General features: G+C 45.9%; 1 protein-coding gene and 1 pseudogene across 16 annotated transcripts in view; one reads left to right on the plus strand and one right to left on the minus strand.

Moving 5' to 3' along the window:
* Positions 1-17,002, minus strand: part of LOC110302447 (large ribosomal subunit protein eL31 pseudogene) — a 40,326-nt pseudogene extending 23,324 nt beyond the window's left edge.
* Positions 17,003-20,187: 3,185 nt separating this feature from the next.
* Lrrfip2 (LRR binding FLII interacting protein 2) overlaps positions 20,188-22,020 on the plus strand; it is a 106,280-nt gene continuing 104,447 nt past the window's right edge. For 5 of the 16 annotated variants that reach the window (XM_029481647.2, XM_085828085.1, XM_029481648.2 and 2 more), the window contains exons 1-2: positions 20,188-20,468; positions 21,734-21,807. The gene's annotated coding sequence lies outside the window, so the exon portion shown is untranslated. The remainder of the gene's footprint in view (positions 20,469-21,733; positions 21,808-22,020) is intronic. The other 11 variants (XM_085828086.1, XM_085828087.1, XM_085828088.1 and 8 more) reach the window with 8 other exon arrangements.

The following is a 22,020-nucleotide window of genomic DNA, read 5'->3' on the forward strand; positions in this document are numbered from 1 at the left end:
CTCCCCTCTGAGCCTTCTCACCAACCCTGACACTTCTGAATCTCATTTCCCATTCCCTGGTAACTTTCTTATAACTTAATTACATTACTAATTACGTTACTGGCAAGATGCCTGTACTCCTAGCACTTAGGAGGCTGAGCTAGGAAGACCATGGTTTCAAGGTCAGCCTTAGCTTCTTAAGAGCCTGTCTTTAAAAACGTTTATCATCACACAGAATCGATTCATTTATGGACATTATCTCTCCTTATTTAACCAGAATGTCATTTCTGTGCAGATAAGGATCTTTATGTTTCTTTTTTTTTTTTTTTTTTTTTTAAAGATTTATTTATTTATTATATGTAAGTACACTGTAGCTGTCTTCAGACACTCCAGAAGAGGGCGCCAGATCTCATTACGGATGGTTGTGAGCCACCATGTGGTTGCTGGGATTTGAACTCTGGACCTTCGGAAGAGCAGTCGGGTGCTCTTACCCACTGAGCCATCTCACCAGCCCCTTTATGTTTCTTTTACTCAAGAAGGCAAACATCTCTGTGTTGGTTAGGGTTTTTTTTGTTTTTGTTTTTGTTTTTTGTCTACTTGACATAAACTAGAGTTATCTTAAGAATCCTCAGTGGAGGGCTGGCGAGATGGCTTAGCAGGTAAGAGCACAGACTGCTCATCCAAACGTCCTGCGTTCAAATCCCAGCAACCACACGGTGGCTCACAACCACCTATAATGAGATCTGGCTCCCTCTTCTGGTCTGAAGTCAGCTACAGTGTACTTATGTATAATAATACATGAATCTTTGGGTCGGAGCAGTCAGGGACTGAGCCAGAGCAAACAGAGGTCCTAAAAATATTCAACTCCCAACAACCACATGAAGGCTCTCAACCGTCTGTACAGCTACAGTGTACTCATATACATAAAATAAATAATAAATAAATAAATAAATCTTTTTTAAAAAAATAATCCTCAGTTGAGAAAATCCATCCATCTCACTGGTCTGTAGGCAAGCGTATGAGGCAATTTCTTGATTCATGATTGATTTTGGGAGGAACCAGCCCACTCTAGGTGGTGGCATCCCTGGGAAGGTGGCCCTAAATTGTATTTAAAAAGCAAGATAAGGCAGCCAGGAGGAGCAAGCCAGCCGGAGAGCATTTCTCCGTGGTTTCTGCTTCAATATCTGTCTTGAATTCCTGCCTTGATTTCCCTCAGTGAGGGACTGTGTGACCTCAGATATGTCAGCCAAATAAACCCTCTCTTCTCCCAGTTGCTTTTGGTCATGGTGTTTATGTCAGCAATAGAAAGGAAGCTAAGACTATCTCTTAGGCTGATTCTACATACATTCTAAGATTTTCCCCTCAAATTCTCCTGTGCCTGGAGCGAGCGTTTCCCTAGTCCCTGAACACCGAAGTTTCCTTCAGATGCCACACGGCCTGGAGGTGACCAGGTAGCCAGGGTACTGCTGAACATGAAGGAAAACACCCCGGATTTGAGACAGGGGAAGTAAAAGCGGGGTGACTGGCCACTCCCTGGTTCTGTAATCCTGGGCAAGTCACCCCTCCTTATTGTGGTTCCATTTCCTGTAGTGAAATTAATGTTTACCTCGCCTACCCTGCAGGAATGCGGTGGAAAGCAAGACCTTCCTTAAAACCTCATACCTCAGTGTCCTAGGACAAGACTGAGTTGCTGTGTGGTGACACCCCAAGTCTGTGTCTACATTTATCAACTGGGAGTGAAATATCTGCCACAGGGATGATATGTTCTAGAGACCATAAGAGCTCCTAGAAGAAGGAAAAAAAATATGTGAGAATGTTCCAGAAGGGTGAACTGTATCCACAGAGGTGAAGGAGTGGGGCATGAAGGCTAAAGGCTGGGGAACCCAGACTTTGAGAGACTCAGTCACTTCCGGAAGCCCTAGCAGACCCTCTGTAGCCTGGGATTTTTAACTCCTGGACCAGCAGGTTTTCATCACCCTGACATCTTCTCTGTACTTCTTTTTTAACTGACTCCTTCTCCACACTCCCCATCCTCCGTCCCCTCTCCCCGCCCCTGCCAGAAGCAATTAGGCATGAAGAGCTACACTTCAGTGTCCCAATCATAATTTTTAAGGACTCTCTTCAATAGCTTCTGGTCTTGACTGTTTGTTTTGGGAAGAGGGGGAGGTTGTTATAGAAACCTTCTATGCCTCTCAACTGTGAATCTGCAGTCATCTATACCTCTACAAAAAAAGTTTCGCTGCCCATAACAGCTAGCCAGCAGCAGCATGGACCTCAGTATGGTTGCCAGTGGCAGCATGGACCATACTTACCTCTTTTTTTAGATGTGTGCCTGTGTGTGTGTGCATGTGTGCCTGTGTGTGTGCGCCTGTGTTTGTGTGTGCTTGTATGTGTGCTTGGGTGTGTGTGTGTGTTCATGTGTGTGCATGTGAATACAGAGGCCAGAGACAACTTTGGGCATGGTTCATCAGGTGCCACTCCCTGTCCCTCTTTTTTTGAGACAAGGTCTCTCAATGGCTTGGAATTCACCAAGTAAGCTAGGCTGGCAGGCTGGCCGGCAAGTCCTGTCTCTGACTGCCCAGCGCTGAGATTACAAGGGCACACTGTCATGCCTGGCTTTTTAGAAATGTGGGTTTGGGGGATGTAAGTCAGTCCCACAAGCTTGTGTGTCGAGCACTTTATTACACAAGCCTGTCATCAGTCACACGCTGACTTCCTCAGAGTGATGAGTGGAGTCACATGATCAGCTCCAGTTCCTCAGCTCCTTGGGAAGCTCATGGGCTACCCCAAGCATGGCACCTGCCTCCAGTTCCCAAGGATCCCATTGGGACCGGAGGCCACCTCAGGTTCCTGTGCCAGCTCTGCCACTCCCGGAGTGCCCTGCCTCTTCCTAGCTCTTCGATTCAGACCACCATCTCCCTCTTAACAATGGCAGGAGTTTAGGCCTCTAATCTTCACTTGTAGAGTTTACTGGCTTTGTTTGAGCTTTATTAGAGTGTAATTGTAGGCTAGGCCCTGCGGGCACTTCTGAACCTTAGTGTCTTGGTTGTGCCCGCATGTGCATACAGGGCTGGTCTGTGGCTTTGAATCTGCAGTTTAGTGGGTAAAAGCCCTAACCCTAACCTAATAATTGGTAAATAATTGTTTGGGCTGAAATGCTACAGTCTTATTGATGGAAATAACAACGGTAACTATCCTTCATTGTTTGTTGGGTGCCGCTCACTATGTTAAGTGGAGCCAGGGACAACTACATAAGGGCAAGGAAGTTGATCACATTCAGGTGGTGATGTAGCCAAGTTAAACATAAGAGAACTAACCTCTATCCTCTCTATCCTCTGAAATCACTGCGTTCTCAAATCCTCCTCCGCCTCGGCTCTTTCCGGTTCTCAGTTCCTCACTGTAGGCGCATCCTGCCCCCCAACATGGGCGGTGGTAGAACTTCCCTTGGGCGAAACAACAAGAAGACGGTGGTAGAATCACCACTGGGAGCAAGAGTTCATCCGGCTTGAACGATGTCACCCTTCCTCTAAGATCCACTATCCAGTGATTTGACTTTTTTATTTTTTAACTTCCAAAATAGGGTTTCTCTGTGTAGCCTTGGCTATTCTGTTCTGATAACCAGACTGGCCTCGAACCACCTGCCTCTGCCTCTGCCTCCTGAGTGCTGAGCTTAAAGGTGTGCGCCACCACCACCTGGCCTGTGATCTGACTTTTGAACACAACCTGCCCTTCTGCTCCTTTTTGACTTGCCCACAACCTGCCCTTCTGCTCTCCTGACATGTATGCAAATGGATCGCACACGTGCACGTGTGCGTGCACACAGATACAGCCAAATGGTGAAGAAAAACACATTCTAGGGAGAGGAGAGCACACAGAGATGCTACAGGCTTGGAAGCAGAAAGATTGAAGAGGATGACATCCAGAAGAAGGAATGTTGCTCTCCCAGCCTCCAAGGTGGGGCGTGAGGGTGGGGTGTGGGGGTGTCGAGCTTGGGGGTGGGGGTTGGGAATCAGGAAGGCTGAAGGGAAATATGGCCTTGGGTATCAAATTAACAACCCAGCTCTGCAAGGATTAGAAGCTGGGATGTTCCCAGCAACACTTGCAGGGATGGAGGCCAACCATGTGAGGATTCAACTGATGCTAGCCCAGTACAGCAGTGAATCTCATTTCCAAAGTCTTGGTAGGTCAGGCCTATATTACACATCACATTAGTTAAGGTTACATGGCTTTCAGGCACAATATACAGACTTGGGCCAACTCAAATAAAAGGAAAGAGGAAAAAAGAAAGGACGATTACTAGAAAGCTCCCAGGGTCTTTTATAAAACCAGTGGGATAGGTGAACAACCACAGGTCAGGAAGGAAACCACGAGTTGTTGGTCACATTGTCATCAGTGTGATGCTGCTTTCCACGTGCCGGGGCTCTTTGGCTCTGCGACAGGGCGTTCTTAAGGAGCCTATGACTTAGCTCAGCTTCCCAGAAGCAGAGAGAGTCTGGTGCAGGTGATTAAGAGTGTTCTCAAGGGCAAGTCGAGAGGGAGCAAGGGAAATGGACTAGAGCAGGAGACAGCCAAGCAAGCCTAGCCCCATCATGTTCATCTGTGAGATCTGCAGGGAGTGGCTGGACAAGAGTTACTGCCCAGCACAGAGGAACAAAACAGAGAAAGCTGTACCTCACATCCACCTCACAGCCACTGGCTGGGGGCTGCCGCAGTCGGGAGGCATTTTTTCAAGCATTTGGAGACATGGTAATTTGGTAGAAGGGGCAGTCATGGCTTTTATCAGCCACTATTCACAGTAGCAGCTGAAATCCTGGGCTCCATCCCTAAGCCTACCCCTTCTGGGGTTTCATTCGGAGTTCACCAATGTGTAGGTAATTTGGAGAAACTGAAAAAATTTTATTTTATTTATCCCTCCAGATCTAATGTTTATTGATGCTTTTTTTTTTTTTAATGCTACCAGTAAGCTGGGGAGATAGTTCAGTCAGTAACATGCTTGTCATGTAAGAATGAAGACCTAAGAGTGATTCCCCAGATCCCATGTTGAAGAAAAAGAAAAGGAAGAGGAGGAAGAGGAGAAAGAGGAGGGGGAGGAAGAGAAGGGGGAGGAGGAGGAGGAGGAGGAGGAGAAGAAGACCAGTATGGTGTCATGAGATCCAGTGCTGGCTCAGGGGACACAGGTGGATGCCCGAGGCTCGCTGGCCAGCCAACTTATACTACCTGGTGAGTTCTGGGCCAGAAAGAGAAGTTACCGTACAAAAACTGGATGAAACCTGAGGAACAGCACCAAAGGTTGTCCTCGGGCTTTTCACATGCACGCATACATGTGCATATGTACCTATAGACACCTATACACAAATATCTACAATACTGCATGCTGTCCTATTATTCAGGAAGTTGAGGCAGGAGGAGCATGAATTCAAGGCCAGCCTGGAATACATAATGAAGCCATGTCTCAACAAAACCAACCCCAGGGTGCTGGAGAGATGGCTCAGCAGTTAACACCACTTACTGCTTTTGCAGGACCCAGGTTCTGCTCCACAGCAATAGCAGGGTGGCTCACAATCACCTGCCACTCCAGTCCTAGGGGGTCTGACAGCCTCTTCTGGTCTCCAGGATCATGGTGTCTTTTGCTCCTGTATCCATGTGATGCACACAAGTGCACATTGATACAAATAGATAAACACACAGCTTTTACTTAAAAATCCCTCAATAAATAAGTTAATTAAAAAGTTACCATTTGGGCTGGTGAGATGGCTCAGTGGGTAAGAGCACCCGACTGCTCTTCCGAAGGTCCAGAGTTCAAATCCCAGCAACCACATGGTGGCTCACAACCATCCGTAACGAGATCTGGCACCCTCTTCTGGAGTGTCTGAAGACAGCTACAGTGTACTTACATATAATAAATAAAATCTTAAAAAAAAAAAAGTTACCATTTTAGGCATTCCATTTTCCTTTTGTTACACTGCCGGGATGAAAAATGGAGACTGACATTTGCATTACTATTTATCACGTGTTATGGAACATCTTTTCCTTTATTCTATTCTTTGTAGTGCTTGGAACCAAACCCAGGGTCTTCATGAATGCCAGGCAAGGCCTTTACCGCTGAGCCACACTCCCACTCCTTTTCTTTTGATTAAAAAGTTAAAACGTCAAAAGGATTCTTAACGTTACAGGCCATACAAAATAGACAGTGGCCGATTGCCCCGTGGGCCAAGTGTGCTGACTCCTGACTCCTGCTCTCATCTACTGTTGTACTCTCCTGAACAGAAGAAACACTGGCTTTTAATTTTGAGCTAAGACAATGGGGAATGCTTACGGAGAATATATGAACACTATCTCCTAGACTGATGAGCTGGCATTCAAAGATATGACCACAAAACATTGACCTAACAAACGTTTCTTGCTTTTCTGTTTCTAAAGATGTGTTGGTCTTTTATGTGTGTGCCTTTGAGGGTTTTATGTGCACTGCTTGCCTGCAGATGCTGGTGAAGGTCAGGAGGGGTCAGATCCCTTGGAACTGGAGTTCTAAGAGGCTGTTGGCTGCCTGATGTGGGTGCTAGAAACACTGGTCCTCCTGGAGAACAGTAATCACTTTTAACAGCTGAGCTAGCTCTTTAGCTGCATGGACACGATCATCTCCTCCTCCTCCTCCTCCCCCTCCTCCTCCTCCTCCTCTTCTTTCCTGGAATTCACTTTGTACACCTGGCTGGCCTCAGACTCAGAGATTCACCTGCTGCTGCCTCCTAAGTGTTGAGATTAAAAGTGTGGAACACACTGCCTGGCTGTTTTTTTGTTTTTGTTTTTTGTTTTTCTGGACATGGTTTTCTTACTCCTTAGATTCCTATGTCACATAGGAGAATGCAGAATGACCTTATATTCTAAAGTTCTCGGTAGTTGTGTCTTGGCTATCTAAATTTATAATATGCTAATTGAACATTTATTGTTAACGAGCAATTAAAAGAAGGGGCTTTTCAATGTTACTTAGCCACAGTAATGAGGATCTCTTGCATTTGTATAGCATTTGATAGTTCACAAAATTATAGTTCCACGCATCATCTCTTAGGATCCTCACACAAGGCCTGGAGATAGGCACACAAGGCCTTACTATTCTAATTGAAAGAAGAGAACCTCCCAAGATTACACAAGGGACAAGGGAGCAGTGTGAGGAGTAGCCAGGCCACACCTGTCAATCACAGAGTTAGGAGCAGTGGGAGGAGTGCTCAGGTCACACCTGTCAATCACAGAGTTAGGAGCAGTGTGAGGAGTAGTCAGGCCACACCTGTCAATCACAGAGTTAAGTTCATTGGATACAGTCAAGCAATTCAAGTACTGGGCAGTGAGTGAATCCAATCCTCCAAAGTAGATTGCACCGTCTCTCACAGGATGTCTCTGATTGCCACCTCAAGCTCTATGGGCCCAGCTCTGGGAACCCAGACTTTCCTCTTCCCTCCCCTTTCCTCCATATCTATGGAATCAGAGTGATCTCAACCATAGCTGAGTGCCTTGTGTGACAATAGCTGCTGTAGGAGCTGGGGACCTGCCACTGCTGAGTTCAGAATGTTTCAGCGCTATGCCCTTGAGAAGCAACGCCCTTATCAACGTTCGTTGCTGCCCACGGGCTTTGTACATGGTGTCCTCCTATCTAGTAAAGCATGATCTAATAACTGTGGCCTGGCTCAGCCCAGGCTCCAGCCACCATTGCTTCGATGGCTTTCTTAGTGACATGCAGGCCATGACTTGGATTAAACTCGGTGGCAGACACTGTGCATCTCTCTTCTCCGCGGTTCTGCAGAAAAAAAGGGAGGTACCCTTCCTTAGTATTGGGCACTTAGACACATGAGCCCAATATCACTAAGCTCGGGGACTTGGTGAGTCCAAGTTGCTGAAATAAAATACGAAAGACTGGGTGGTTTTTCAACAAAAGAAGTTTATTTCTCACATTCTGGAGGCAGTTGACAGTGATGCACTAGCAGATGTAGGGTCGGGATTGGGCCCACGTCTCACTTGGATTTCACAGAGTAGAAGGCTGACAGCTCTCTCTTAGGTCTTTGCCACCCGCCATGACCTAGTCACATCTCAAAGTCTCCATGACTAAATGCTACCTCTTTGGCGACAGGATTTCAAATTCTGAGTTTTAAGCAGACACAGATAATCAGACCACAACATAATTAGGATTATTTTTCTTTAAAAATGAATTCACCTCTGCAACTGCAGGAGGCAGGGGGAGAGGGAGGCAGGGGGAGGGGGAGAATCTGTGGGAAGTTCCAGAGGCCAGAGATAGGGGAGGCTCCCAGGAGTCAGTGCGGTGACCTTAGCTGAGATGCCTAAGAGTGGGGACATGGAACCTGAAGAAGCCACCTCCTATATAGTCAGGCAGGACCCTAGGTGGAGGGATAAGGACACTAACCCACCCACAAAACAAACTTTCAACTCAAAATTTGTCCCATCTAAAAGAAATGGAGGGATGGAGAAGAGACTGAAAGACAGGTCTACCAGCAACCGACCCAATTCCAAACCCATTTCATGGGTAAACACTGATCCCTGACACTACTGCTGATACCCTGCTGTGCTTCCAGACAGGAGCCTAGCATAATTGTCCTCTGGGAGGCTCTATCCAACAGCTGACTGAAACAGATGCAGATACCCACAGTCAAACATTAGACAGACGTTAGGGACTCTTACAGAAGAGCTATGGGAAGGATCGAAGGCCCTGAAAGGGATGGGAACCCCACAGGAAGACCAACAGGGTCAACTAACCTGGACTCCTGGGAGCTCTCAGAGTCTGAGCCACCAACCAAAGGGCATACAGGAGCTGGAGAGAGGCCCCAGGCACATATGTAACAGACAGGCAGCTCAGTCTTCATGGGTGCTGTGTCTGGCCTCAGTAGGAGAAGATGCACTGAACCTGGCAGAGACTTGATGTGCCAGGGGTGGGGGAAGGGAGAGCGGGGGGGTGGGGCAACCTCTCAGAGGATAAGGGGAGGGGGTGAGGGTAAGGAGGTTGGGGGAAGGAAGTGGGGAGAGAGGAATTCTGTGAGGGAGGGAACAGGGGGGGGAGTAGTGTTTGGGATGTAAAGAAACAAACAAATCCACCTGACTACAGATAGAGTACAGGAATACTTAGAAAAAGCAAAAATTAAGATAATTGGTAGCCTCACTTCTTAAAGATTTTATTTTTAATTATGTATATGAGTGTATGCACATCTTTGTGCATATGAGCACAGCACCGGTGGGGACCAAGGAGGGCGTTGGATCCCCTGGAGCTGGAGTTACAGGGTAGTTGTGAGCCCCTCCCCCCACAGGTGTTAGAGGCCAAACTGGAGTCCTCTCCTAGAGCAGTTCATGGTCTTAATTAACAGCTGATGGCCCAGGCTCCAGAAACTCCGTTGATTGTTGATTAAGATTAGCATTCAAGTGTCTTTTACTCGGCGACGATCTCTGTGTGTTACAGTAAACAGGACTGAGATATGGAGAGCACACTGTTCAGTAGACATTCAAACACATAGTGAGATATCCCGTCATCCCTCCTGTAACTGAAAACGGAATAGCCACACCCCATGGGTTTCATTATTAAGTGCCCAAACCCAGTTTCTACAATTCTGAATGAGACCACAGAGTGGAGGCTCACTTCAGCATGCTTGCTAACAAACCCCACAGCGGGCCCAGCACCACATGACATGACTCTAGAAACCGTTCGTTTGCTTCGGCCTGACAACATGCTCATCTTTCTCATGGATGGCAAGCGCTTCTTGGAAGGCAGGAGCAGATGGGGAAGCCATCTTCATCTCTCTTCACACCAAGTGGTGCATGCTCCACGGCAAATTCGTTGATTTTGAACTTTTCTCTAGTTTGAACACTTCTCACACAGGTATCTATTGGCCACTGAGCAGGTCTCCTGACTCTTTTCTCTCCCCTTTCCATGCCCCTTCCCTCCCATTTGTGTGCCCTTTGCTCCCTAGATAACTGCACTTCTGTCTTCATTTTATATATGCATGATTTCATAGAACTACATAAAGCCCAGGAACCACAAATAAGAGAAAAGATAAGATACCTGTTGTTCTGGGGCTGGCTTAACTGCGTAACTACAACCTCCATCCACCTGCAACTATTTCCCTTCAAGCAACTTTGCTCTTCTTTATGGCCACAAAGAATCCCACTATGGATATGAACCCCATTTTCTGCATCCATTCCTCTGTTGCTGGGCATACTGGTTAGTGGTGTCTGCAGAAGATTTTAAATGAAATGTTACCCGTGTTATACGAAGCGGGCCACACACCGCACGGAGGAAATGACTTCTTAGAATAGAGAGGAGACAGTGAAGCTAGAGAGGAAGGCTATCCCATAAATGCATTTCCAGGACTCCGCACAGGGTAAAGGTCCTTCCAGCTGATTCACTTTCTGCTTCGGTGGTGGTTTCCCAGGCCTCTCAGTCAGCAGCCACCCTGTCCCCAGGGCACCGAAGGAAGGCAAATGAATACTTTCCTGCAAACTGACAATAGGGCAGAGTCAGAAAGACAAGAAGCAACCTGCAAGGCCAGGTGGGAGGGTTTTGGAAAGTGAAGTGCTGAAATACTGACCCTTCCAGATAGGTAACTTTTATAGTCATGCCTTAATATTTACTTTTTTGTGTGATTCAAAGTAGTGACAACTGATTCTGTAACGGCCTGATGATTAAGTGTGGGACACGAAACTGGGACACATTCAAGTGCCTATTCAAACCACAATATTCTTCTTGAAGACTGACTAGCTTTGAGTTTAACTTCATCTTCCTCAGCCTCTCTGGGGTTGATTATAAATGTGCCACCACACCCCAGGCTTAAAGAAGCCCAGGTTTTGGAGTAACTGGTATAGCAGACATTGTTTCTAACCATTCATAACCATTTTCTGTTTCCTTTTTTGACTTTTCCAGACAGGGTTTCTTTGTGTCTCCTCAAACTAACTTTGTATACCAGGCTGGTCTCAAACTCACAGTGATTCTGCCTGCCTCAGCCTCCCTGAGATTAAAGGCATGCACTACCATTTTCTTACCTGGGAGGCAGCGCCTCACCTTTTTCTTACTTGGTGACAGTCCCTTGTCTTGCCTTCCGTGAAACCATGTCTAGCTTGTATTCCATGCACTTTTGGGTGAGCCAGAGGTGAAACATACGGCCCAGATTTGTCTACTCACAGACAGAACTTTCCCAGCTATAGTAAGTCCCTAAAGAGTGGTTCTCGACCAGTGGGGTGGGGTGGCCTACCAGACATTTACACTATGTTTCATATCAGTAGCAAACGTTGTGAAGTAACAGTGAGGTGATTTTATTGTTGGGGGTCACCACAACATGAGGAACCATTAAGGGGTCACAGCATTCGGGAGGTTGAGAACCACTGTCCTGAGGAACAGGAAAGCAATACACACCAGTTTGGTGACTCTAGGGCTCTTGGGAAAACCTTCCTCTTGTTGGTTGGTCCCAGAGTGAAGTTATTGAGAGCGTTCTCGGTGCCTCCGGATGTCTGAGCATAAAGCAAATGTGATGAAGCATCGGCATTTTTTTCTTGTTCTCGCAGACAGCTCTTTTACCTGACCTGAAATGACCACAAGTTGCAATAGATTGAAAGTTTTCTCTCTGCCCTTTTTTTGCCGGGGCACTTCGATGTGTCTAAGTTAAATATTAAGTGATCATCATAGACTCAAGGCCACACTGGGCTACACGGTGAGACCAGGCTAGACAGCAATAGTTGACTCTCTCTCTCTCTCTCTCTCTCTCTCTATATATATATATATATATATATATACATATATATATATACATATATATATGTATATATATATATATATATATGAAGAAGAAGAAGAAGAAGAAACAAAAAGCCTGTTACATATTTTACTTTATGAACATTGTAAGTGTATCATAGGGATATAGAGTTATGGTGTGTAGAAAATAGACCTTTTCTCAAAAAAACATATAATGTTGGGAAGACAAAACCAGTATTTAAAAGGGGCAGGAGTTGGGGGCTGGAGCGATGGCTCAGCAGTTAGGAGCACTGGCTATATATATATATATATATATATATATATATATATATACATACACACACATAAAAGAATAGTTGAGTATAGTCTTGTATCCCTTTAGTTCCAGCATTCAAGAGGCAGAAGTAGGTGGATCTCTGTGAGTTTGAAGCCACTTTGGTTTACATAGAAAATTCCAAGCTAACCAGGGATACATAGTGAGACCTGTCTCAAACAAAACAAAACAAAACAACAAAATTAAAATATAAACCCTTTCGAAAACGAGTGAACTGGAGATAGTAATTATATTAACGTATATAAAAGATATGAATGAATATAAAGTAATTCATACTATCTACAAACACAACCACCCTACACCAAAGGATAAGAGGCCTTAACCATGAATATTTCCACTTAGTCCTCATGGTACTGCCTGTAGTCCTAATATGTAGGTAGATGCATAAATTTGTATTTCCTACCTAGGGATTTCATGACTTAATGACTTGCATTTGTAGACTTGACATTTCTGCTCAAATGTCTGCCAGGTAACTGGAGTGCATAAAATCTGAGAAGATTGATTCTCTATATCTTTCAGATCTTCTCTGACTTCCAAACTTCCGGTTGATAGCAACTGCCATCCTTTCAGTTGTTCAAGGTCAAGCCCTAAGTGTTCTCTATTGCCCTCTGTCTCACACTGGGAATCAATGTTCCAAGCAAATCTTGCTGTCTCTCTATTTAAAATCTCTTTACAGTGAAACTACCTCTTCCGAACTCTGCTGAGATCTGAATTACTGGGATAGCCTAACTGGTCTTCCTACTCTTGTTCTTGCTGCCCAAAGACTATTTATAGCATATCAGCTAAAACAGTCCTCCGGGTGGATGTGACCAGAGACAAGACTCTTCAACAGTAGCGTTTGTATGAGAAAAAGTCACACGGTCCAGACTTAGGGGACGAGCAGAATAACTCAGGGCCCATTTCCATGATGGGCTGTTATGGTTCATTAAACGCTTTAGAGACTATTTACTGGCATGGGGAAAACAGCATCTTAAGTGAACCCTACACATTAAGCCAGTAAGCACCGGATCCTCCTCCAGGGACATCACCTGTAAGTGAGATGATGTAATTCAAATTGATGTATTCCTCCCTCTCTCCAGAATGTTCTCTGCTCCAAGTCACCCTTCCATGTTTCCCGACTGAGTTCCTTCTCAGCTGCTCTTATCAATTCTTGCTACCCTACCTCTCTTTTGTGGCCAGGTTTTCCTGAAGGCAGACACTACTCTGCCTGTTGGAGCTTGGGGTGTGTAGAATCACACTTATACTGACTTACTGACTTGGAGAAGAATTCTTCCACCCTAACTACTTTCTTCTTTGCTTCTCCAGCCAACTCTCTCAGGACATCCAGTTGCCTGTCTCCCAAAGCCTCCCTTCTGCTTTGTACAAGATGAACACAGTCACTTGGAAAAAAAAAGTCCGTTCATTATTGTGTGTGTATATGATGTGCGTGTGGGCGTCAGCATGCCGAACATGAGAGCAGAGGTCAGAGCATGTGGGTTCTAGGCAACAAACTCAGGTGATGAGGCGTGTAAGGTGCCCTCTGAGCCATCTTGCAAACTCCTGATCCCTTCCCACTTTTTTTGAAACAGGATCTTGAGGCTGGCCTCATGCTCATAACCCTCTTTCCTTAGTCTCCTAAGTTAAAGTGCTGCAATTATAAGTGTGTACTTTACACCTGGCCTCTTAGGTACTGTTAAGCCCTGACACTCTGTATTAGGTAAGGAACCACATATTTTTTTGCCATAGTGACGGCGCCACACCTATTAATACCTGCTGGGCTGTAAAGTTGCTTTGTAAGGTTGATTATAGGACAGCAAGTCTCACTGAAAACGCACCCGCCTCCCTTCCCCAAACTCCCCATCTTTCCTCCTTCCCAGAATAGCCACTTCCTATTCAGGAACATAGTAAGAACATCACAGTCACTTTGAAGTGTATTTAGGGGCTGGAACCAGGGTCAGTTTTCTGCCACCCACAGGGTAGTTAGCTCACAACCATCTGTAACTCCAGTTTCAAGAAATCTGACCTCTGAGGGTACCAAGAATACCTGAGGTGTACATACATACAGGTAGGTAAAAGATGCAAAAAAAAAATAACATCTAAATGTGTATTAAACAGAAATGGTGGTATTTTAGCCTCTTTAGGGCAGAGATCCTATTTTATGGCCATGTTTCTATTGCCTCTGTGCTTGGTATATGATGGGTTACAGTGTGATAGATAAGTCATGACATGAAGTTTTATTGCTTATTTATAAGTAGACGTGCAGAAAGGGCCATTTCTTTTGCAGTTAGGCACCCACATGAAATTGATAACGAAACGGCTCCTTATCAGCCTTTCCTCACTTTTGAGACTAAGGAAAGTACTTTACACTTCCTCGTTTATTCTTAGGACTGACAGTGAGCTGCCCCTTCTGGAAGAATCTGTACAGAGCCAGAATTACTCAAGAGTGAGATTCTTCATCAAAAGGTGATGGCATTTTCATTTTGATAGTTAGGGCTTGTCCTAGTTTTGTGTTTATTGTTGTAATAAATTGCTGTAATAAAGACTACAACACAAAGCATCTTGGGGAGGAAGAAGTTTATTTCATCTTACACTTCTAGGAAACAGTCCATCACTGAGTTATGTCCAGGCAGGCTCTCAAGGCAGGAACCTGGAGGCAGGACCTGAAGCAGAAGCCATGAGGGTGTTGCTTGTTTCTTATGACTTGCTCAGCCTGCTTTCTTATACAGCCCGAGACCACCTGCCCAGGAGTGGCCATCCACAGTGAGCCGACTCTCCTATCCAAATCATTCACCAAGAAAACGTTCCACAGATTTGCCTATTGAAATTCTGATGGAGGCATTTTCTTAATATTCCCAATTCTCAGATGTGTCTGAATTTATGTGGTGATTTGAATAAGAATGGCCCCCAAGTTTACATATATTTGAATGATTGGACTGCTGCTGCTGGTAGAAGTGTTTGGGAAGAATCAGGAGATGTGGGCCTGTTGGGGCAGATGTGTTAACTGTGGGTTGGCTTTGAGATTTCCAAAGCCCATGTTATTTCCAGCTAGCTATCTGCCTCCTGCTTATGGATCTGATGTGAGTTCTCAGCTGTTTCAGGTCATGGACTCACCCTCAGAAACTGTAATCCCATTAGATGCTTTCTTCTAGAAGTTGATTTGGTCCTGGGCGTTTGTCACAGCAGTGGGAAAGTAAGTAAGGCAGCTTGCACCAAGTTGACAAAAACTAACCAAGCAGAGTTTAATTTTAACTTCAGCTAAATGAAGCCTCTCTGTTTAATTCAACACTAACCTCTAAAAATATTTGTAGTCAGATGTATTAAAATACACACACAGGCTTCTAGACGAGTTTACTGGGGAGAAGGACTTGAAACAGTATAAGCAGAAGTAAAAAATTATCTCACAAATGAATAATTTCCAACTTTGTTGTCTGGCAAAATTGATTTATTTTCAGACTCACTCCTTTTTAGTCCAGGCTGGCCTAACTTTCAGCAATCTTGCCTCAGCTCTTCAAGTGATAGACTCCGGAGTAAGTTGGTGTGGTGGTCTGAAGGGGAATGCGACATGTAGACTTATGTATTTGAGTATATGGTCGCCGTTTGGTGGTGATGTTTAGGTATGCTTAGAAGGTATGGTCTGGTGAGGCTATGCCAGTGCCTGGCAAACACAGGAGTAGATGCTCACAGTCATCTATTGGATGGAACATGGGGTCCCCAATGAAGGAGCTAGAGAAAGTACCCAAGGAGCTGAAGGGGTCTGCAGCCCTATAGGATGAACAACATTATGAACTAACCAGTACCCCCAGAGCTCATGTCTCTAGCTGCATATGTAGCAGAGGATGGCCTAGTCGGCCATCAATGGGAGGAGAGGCCCTTGGTCTTGTGAAGATTCTATGGCCCAGTATGGGGGAATGCCAGGGCCAGGAAGCGGGAGTGGGTGGGTTGGGGAGCAGGGGGGGAAGGGTATAGGGGATTTTCGGAGAGGAAACTAGGAAAGGGGATAACATTTGAAATGTAAATAAACATCTAATAAAAGAAATGGGAGCAGAGAAGGTGTTGCGAGTCCGTGAAACCCTCCATTGATTATAAATTCCGTTGTAATCAGCACTGCAGATTAAAGAGCAAGTATGGTCTTAAAAAAAAAAAAGGAGGTATGGTCTGGCTAGAGGAAGAATGCCTCTGGGCTGGGCTTTCAAAGTTTAAAGACTAATGCCATTTGTAGGTTGTTCTCTCTGCTTCATGCCTGTGGTTCAAGATGTGAGCTTGCTGCTCCAGCTGCTCTGCCTGACACTTCCCTGGGATGATGATGGGATCTTGTGGCTCCAGAACCATACGGCCAAACAAAACCTTCCTTTCCTCTGCAGCCTTGGTCGTGGTGTTTATCACAGTTATTGATAAGTAACTAATACAGCCACAACTGGCGCTGGCGGAATCCTGAAGAAAGAAATGTTGACATTAGCACCATGGCAAACTTCTTACTGACATCTGCTTATTTAAGAAAGGAAAAGAGCCAAGTCAAATGTAGCAGAAATTAATTACTGTGAAGTGGTACCTTTTTGATAGAAAACAAAAACCCCAAATATCTAGATTTAAAGATGCACTATGGGTAGGTAAGATGATACCAGTGAGGAACATTGGGCAAGTCACTCAGCCCCGCACTCCCTCACAAAAACCCCCAAAACAAGAATTAGACTTACAATGTGGCAGCCCATGTTTTTTCTTGTGTATGTTGAGTAATGTCTATTGTATTCATGTATGTGTGGGTGCTCACCACTGTACTCGCTGAGAGGGTCTTTCAGTTGCACTCGAAGTTCGTGGACAGGACTTGGCTGGTTGGCCGGCTCGCTCCAGAGATCCTGCCTCTGCTTTCTAACACTAGGATTACAAATGAACGCCGCACTTGCCTGCCACTTATGTGGATCCTGGGCACACAAATTCCGGTCTTCATGCCACAGCAAGTGCTTTAGTTTTTGAACCATCTCCCTAGTCCAAACAGCTCATTAAAAAAAATCTTTTTGTTTTTTAATATTTTTTATTACGTATTTTCCTCAATTACATTTCCAATGCTATCCCAAAAGTCCCCCATACCCTCCCCCCCCCATTCCCATTTTTTTGGCCCTGGTTTTCCCCTGTACTGGGGCATATAAAGTTTGTGTGTCCAATGGGCCTCTCTTTCCAGTGATGGCCGACTAGGCCATCTTTTGATACCTATGCAGCTAGAGTCAAGAGCTACTGGTTAGTTCATATTGTTGTTCCACCTATAGGGTTGCAGATCCCTTTAGCTCTTTGGATACTTTCTCTAGCTCCTCCATTGGGAGCCCTGTGATCCATCCAATAGCTGACTGTGAGCATCCACTTCTGTGTTTGCTAGGCCCCGGCATACTCTCACAAGAGACAGCTATATCTGGGACCTAAAAAAAAAAATCTTTTCATTATTTGAAAATTTCATACATGTATATAATGTATTGTGATCTTACCAACCCCCACCCACTACCTCCCTCTACCTTCCCCTGGAGACCTTAAAATCCATTTTTCTCTCAACTTCATGTCCTCTTTTAAAATTATTGATAGTCTTGACCAATTATTATTTTTAAGATTTTTTTATTTTTTTTTTTTGTGTTTTTTGTTTTTCAAGACAGGGTTTCTCTGTGTAGCCCTGGCTGTCCTGAAACTCACTCTGTAGACCAGCCTGGCCTCGAACTCAGAAATCCACCTGCCTCTGCCGTCTAAGTGCTGGAATTAAAGGTGTGCACCATCACACTTGGTTTTTTTTTTTTTATTATTTTTAGTTATGTATATATGTGTATATGTCCGTGTGAATTGTATACATGTGACACAGGTACCCACGAGGACAGAAGTGGAAGATTTCCCTGGAGCTGGAGTTACAGGGTTGTGAGGCACTCAACGTGGGTGGGTGCTGGGAGTCAAACTTGGGTCCTTGGAAAGAGCAGTGTGTCCCTAACCACTGACCCATCTGTCCAGCCCCTGAGTCTAGTTGTTGTTGGCCCCCATGTACATGGGTGTGAGGCCACCCACTGGGGTTCCACCACATCCACAAAGAAAGTGACTTTCATTTCTTCAGCAGCTCTCAACTGTCCATAGCTCCCGAACTATGGCTGGTGCCTCAGGAGCCCCTTTGCCAGCCATGCTGAAATTTTGACTGGCTTGCTCACACAACTCCTAGTAGTTTATTTTTAATGTCTGAACTAATGATGTTTCCAGATATGTGTTTCAAATAAAGGAACATTGTCCAGCTTTTGCCAAGATAGTTCCATCTAAAAATATGAAAAGCAAGAGAAACATGAAAAACACATTATTGTCATTAATATCAGAGACATTCATGTTAAAAATATATCCACTTTCACAGATTCTGGTAGTTGAAATAAAAAATACAATATCTGATGCAGGCAAGTAAAAACAGCAATGAATATTTGTTATTAAAAAAGGAAACATTTTATTTCTTGGCATTATCTAAGAAAACTATGAAAGATTTGCTGTGGAAAGAATAAATATGTATGGATCCAGCCATCACACTTTCCAAAAAGTATAAACATTTGCAAAATTTTCCTTCATCTATTAATATATCTGCGGAGCAGCCAGCCCACACAGACCTGGGGCATTCACATGTCAGAATATTCCATAAAGATCTGGGAACAGATATTTTTGGCAGAAAGAGAGACTTAATGTGCCGAGAATGACTGCCTACCACGTAATTCAGGGTTATAGCCTGAGTCAGGGACTCCTCGCTGTGACAAAGAGTGTCAGTCTACAACATTCTTTCGAATCGTTTATTACAGACTCTTTCAACAAGAGGAGTCATTTTTGTTTTCTGTTGCCAAGTAGGCAAAATATGAAGGAGAAGTAACAGCGAACTTCTAAAGCTGCTTCACAACACCAGCGTTAACGCCTATTTTTACAGTGAAAGAGAGCTAGGTGTGGTGGCACTTGCCTATGACCCCACCATTGGAGTGGCTGCTAGCTTTGCCCACCTGGTAAATTCCAGGTCTGCTTGAGAGTTAATAATGTCTTTAAAAAACCAAGGAGCATGGCTCCAGGGAAATACCACCCAAAGTTGCTGTCTGCGAGCCAATTGTAGACAGACAGACAGACACACACAGTTTCTCTCAGCACACTTTTCCCTGTGTGCTGAACCTCCAGGATTGATCCCACAGTGGCAGCCCCGTGAACATGAAAAGTTAATCAAACCTTTGATATCTCAGTGGGTACGGGCAGCTCCGAAAGTCCTTTTAGAAGCCATCAGACAAAATCCAAACATGTCATCCGTGGGCTTATTCGTGGGCTTCTGAAATCTGCAGTTTTTGCAGATGGGAGGTCGTGCCTAAGACCATTTTGTGCCCTTTCCCCCAGATACCTGCTCGGCTATCACTTCCTGCCAGAGGTCTTCTCTCACCATCTTCTCCAGCCAGAGGCCTCACCCTCAAAATGTTCTCATCATTGCTTGCCGCTGAGTTCACGACAATCTGTCATTACCTTGTTTATCTGATCAAGTTCATCTACTCAATTAGAAGGCAAGTTTCCCCGAGAGAGCATGATCGGTGCTTCCGGTGCCTGGAACTTTGAACGTGAGGGGCTTCCCCAGATACTTTGGGATTGAAGAACATGCCTACGATTTGGGTCTGTGTGTTTGTGTGTGTGTGTACAGGTCTCACTGTGATAATTCAAACTCCTTCGCCCTGCCACAGGTTCCAGGGTACCTGGGACAACAGGTGTACAGCATCATACCTGATTTTATGCTGGGAATGGCACCCAAGGTTACAGATATGCTAAGTAAGCACCCTATTTATTACCTGCGCTACAGCCTCAGCTGGAAATCTCTTTAAAAACAGGTATTTTCATTTCGTTCAGCCACACCCACCCTCCCCTCCACATCCTTTCCCACAGACTGCGCGCCAGGTGCCTCACTCACCCAAAACCTCCCACCAGACCGCTTTGAGGCCACCTGGCTAAGTACGGTTACGAAACGCTCGGATACCAACGCTCGGGACCAGGCCCGGCTTGAGCCAGTGCGTGTCGAGCGTATCTCCCTTCCCGTCACCCGCGAGCCCCGCGCTCCGCGGTCCAGCCAGTAGCCTCGGAGCCGCGCGCGTCCGCTACCCCGCCGCCTGCCACAAGTACTTCCGGGTGAGCGGGTCGCCGGCCGGTGGCCCCGCCCCTCTGCCCCGCCACCGCCGCAGCTGCAGCCGCCGCTCGGGCTGCGGCTCATCCCGGGTCTCGTTCGCTGTGTCGGCCGCGGGGCGAAGGGCGCGCTCAGTGTGACTACACGACCGGCCGCGGCGCGAGGAGCCCTTCTTTTTGCCTCCCTGCGGCCCGCGGGGTGGACCGTGCGGGGGGCAGAGTGTGGCCGGCGCTCTCCTCTCCCGGCTCCCGGGCGGCCGCTCCGGCCCTTCCGGGCGGCGCCGCAGCCTCATCCCGCGCCACACGCAGGTAAGGGCAGGCGGCGGGCCCGGCTGTCTCCAGGCGCTGCCCTGAGGCGGCTCCGGGCTGGGGTCGCCTGGCGGGTCCCCTGCTCCCGCTTCGCCCGCCCCCCGCTGGGGAAGAAGGGGTTACGCCCCTTGGACCGGGCATCACTTGGGACAGCTGGGTGCTCCAGCTCCCGTTGCTCCCGGCGCCACACTCCCGCAGACTCTGTCCTCAAGTCTGTCCCGGGAGGGGCCGCCCCGGGAACGGTGTCAGACTGGTGGAGGGCGTAGCTTTTTGAGTGAGATTACCCCCTCTCCTGCTTCCTTCTTGATCTGAACGAACTGGAGCGCGCGGGCTTACCAGGCTCAGGGTAGGACGGTCAGGGTTAATGCTTGACTAACAGCGGGCGTTATTTACACCCACATTGTGGAGTTTCATAGCTCCAGTCAGGCCTGGTTTCCCTTTGCTGTGGATATCCAGCAGGAAGCAGGGGACATAAGAGAACCCAGAGGAGAAAAGTTCAAGCGTTTGCTTTGTGTATTATGTTCCCCACCTCGAGACATACAAATATAACGTAGAAACGTGGCTACAGGGTATCCCAAACTTTCAGTATTTGTGGCCCCTTTTGCTTTTCCCATTTAGTGACTCAGCATTTTTGCCACAGTTTTTCTACAGTAGCTTGATTGACTGAAAACTCTGTAAGGATAACAGTGACTGCTATTCGTGTTGTGTTATCGCAGCGAGAAGAGGTGCAGTCAGGGTCTCGGACAGATACATTCTTAATCAGTGTTGGACTTTTTCTCCCCAGTAGGTGTGAAAAGCTGCAATTGCTGAAGAATGTGTGTTGCAGGAAGAGTTAGTTGGCCAAGTTTACCGTAGCTTCAATGTCTTGCAGAGTTAGCCCCGATTAACCAACATCATGCTCTGCTTAACAACTACAGAGAGCCGATGACCTCGTATTTAATACACTCATGCCGAGTAAGAACTTCGGAAAGTGTGATTCACGTCGGAAGTGAGGTCACACTCTGACTTGTAGATCGGGATCTTCCCATTGAAATAGAGGAAAGCCAGATCCTTTCTGCCCGTTTAATTAGATAATTGTACTTTTTTTTTTTTTTTTATAGCAAGTGATGTATAATGTTTGGTTCTGTTTGTTGCTGGGTGGTGATTGTCATGCACTATGGCGTGGAAATCAAACGTTAAAATTTGTACAATGTTTTGTTTTGTCATCCTTTGTTGGACTGCTGTGATTTTTAAGTCCCCCCCCCCCCTTTTTTTTTTTTTACCAGATGTGGGAAGACAAATGAAGGGATTTAGAAGCCAAATAAATGTCATTGGGAAGGACATTCCTACCGCCACTGAGGTAGGAAATAGTACTGTGTACTATATAAAATAGCTTTTTGAGTGGGAAGCTGCAGCACTTTGCCATCCTATCCTTAAAGATGCTGAATGAGACGATACTAACTTCTGTTCTGGAAGGAATTGTGTTGAAGTTTTGGTGTATTTTTAGAACTGACTAATTTCAAACTTGAAGTAACTTTTTAGTGCTGCAATGTCATTTGATCATTTTAGTCTT

The sequence above is a fragment of the Mus caroli genome, unplaced genomic scaffold (assembly GCF_978045245.1).
Source record: "Mus caroli unplaced genomic scaffold, Mus_caroli_1 scaffold_11, whole genome shotgun sequence".
Lineage (NCBI taxonomy): Eukaryota > Metazoa > Chordata > Mammalia > Rodentia > Muridae > Mus > Mus caroli.